Below are 2,500 nucleotides of genomic sequence, written 5' to 3'. Positions count from 1 at the left end.
TGTGTGTGTTTGTGTGTGTGTGTGTGTGTGTCTTTGTGTGTGTGTGCCTGTGTGTGCATCTTAATACACATGCATACGTGTGTGTGTGTGTGTGTTTGTGTGTGTGTGTGTGTGTGTGTGTGTGTGTGTGCCTGTGTGTGCATCTTAACACACATGCATACGTGTGTGTGTGTGTGTTTGTATGTGTGTGTGGGTGTGTATCTGTGTGTGTGCCTGTGTGCGTGCATTTTAACACCCATGCATACGTGTGTGTGTGTATGTGTGTGTGTGTGTACATTACATGGGCATCAACGTCACATGACGTGATTAGATACGTTGGGACCCTGGTGGTCGCAGTAGACTCTGCCAACGCACTCGCGTGCACGTGCGTGGACGCGCGCACGTGTGTGGACACGTGCCGGCTGCTTGCATGCTTAAGCCTTCCAACTGTTCCACACCGAAGAACCGTCCAGATCCTGACTCAAACGCCTGACTCCTGCGGTAACTCTGTTTCACTCCCGCGCACTTTGGTTCACGCTCATAAGACCCTCACTCCGCATGGTGTCTGCCTCATCTGTGTTGTTCCCCTGTAATCATACGTACACGGTACACGCCATACGAACGCATGCATGTGTATTTATATATAAGAATATTAAGTGTATTTTCTGTAGGCGGCACCTACAGAAATACACACAATACTGCACAGGAGATCAAAAGTCCTTCTCTCTTTTCCCTACTTTTTGAAGAATTTGATCTCCAAGGAGGAAAAATAATCCCTTTTTTGTATTCCGGACATGAAAGTCATCCAAAGTGGCGACAAGTGAATGGTGTGCACAAAGAAGATAATAAGACAATTTTGCACACACAGAGATGACCACAGTTACATCAGTGGGAGGATGAAAGGACCCCCAAGCAAGTCAGGGAAAAGCTGGAGGCACGACCTCTGAAGCAGGCGATACAGATGTGGGAACGTGCGTGGCTGACGGCTGGTTTCAGCAGCCTCAGCTGGCCCAGTCTGATTGCACTCGGGGGCTGGGTGAGGCCGCATACCTGTTGCACATTGAGCAATCAGTGTGCAACAGGTTCGCTCAGCCATCACCACACACACACACACACACACACACACACACACACACACCAGAGGGAGAGATCCTCTGCATGGCAACATGGAACAGGTCATGTATCATTTTCAACAAACCATTACGATCCATTTGCATTTACATTTAGCGAATTTAGGAGAACCTTTAATCCAAAGAGATTTACAATAAGAACATTTGTCAGAAGATAGAGAAACAACAATAAATAGCTGTCGGTACAGTAAAGATGTTCATAGAAACATGTGCCAAGCACACCGAACAAGCAAAAGTACTTTTTTGGAGTACCAGGACGCATAACATACAACAAGTGCGTAAGAGGGGTGTTTTTGTGGAGAGTTAGGGAGGGTAAGGGGTGGTGGGGGGTAAGGAGGGAGGCTATGCAGAGTCCAGGTGAACTCTGAACGAGAGTCTTGAGTCTCTCGTCCTACAATAAAACCGGTCTTCTCGGGGTACCCACCCTGCGTCCTTGTCTGATGGAGCCTGATCTAGCGTGTCCGCTTCCATCCGCAGCTCAGGGACTACAGAGGAAACACAGCGATACAAGAGGGCGCCCATGTTCAAAGACTGAGAGTGGGGCTCAGACGGCCGTGAGGCACGTTTCACGATGACGACGAGGGGATTCAGCCGAACGAACACGATGAAATGTGAAGAGAAATTGCAGTGCAGTTGATAGTGTGAAGCCTAGGCCAGGTTTTGGTGTGAATACCAACGGTGTGTTTGCGCGTAATATCTGTGTGTGTGTGTGTGTGTGTGTGTGTGTGTGTGTGTGTGTGTGTGTGTGTGTGTGTGTGTGTCTGTGTGTGTGTGTGTGTGTGTGTGTGTGTGTGTTATCCACGTGTGGGTAGGAGGGCGTGGGGACTGGTAAATATGAATTATGTGTGAAATGAGTGTTGGGGAGGGGGGGAGGGGTGGGGTGAACGTGTGATCCACTACTGACGCACTTTATCGTCTATACAGATCTTTTTTCCCTCCCTTCTGCACATCTGATACCTTTTTTTCCCACCCTCTCTCTCTCTCTCTCTCTCTCTCGCTCTCGCTCGCTCTCTCGTCACTTCCCTCATGTCTACACACACAAAGACCGAGTGAGTGCTCATCTATTCGGCGCGCTTCCAAAAACAGATCCGATGTCCCGCCCTTACACCCCCTTTATGAAACTCTTGCCATTTCTGGAGTGTGAGTGACAGGGAACCTGTCCAATCAAAGTCAGGCACTGCAGTTTTCCCATCCCCGGCCATGTCAGTGAGCCTACGAGCCAATGGTAACAAAGTGCGTCAGATGTCTTTCAATGTGCTCATCCTAATATAGGCATACGGTGAGCTATTGATTTTGCTGGGATTGTGAATTGAGTGTGTGTGTGTTTGTGTGTATGGATGCTTTTTCTGTGTGTGTTTGAATGTGTGGGTAGGGAAGGGGGGGGGGGGGGA

The sequence above is a fragment of the Pollachius pollachius genome (genome assembly GCF_949987615.1).
Source record: "Pollachius pollachius genome assembly, chromosome: 2".
NCBI lineage: Eukaryota > Metazoa > Chordata > Actinopteri > Gadiformes > Gadidae > Pollachius > Pollachius pollachius.
Note: the sequence above shows the minus strand (reverse complement) of the source record.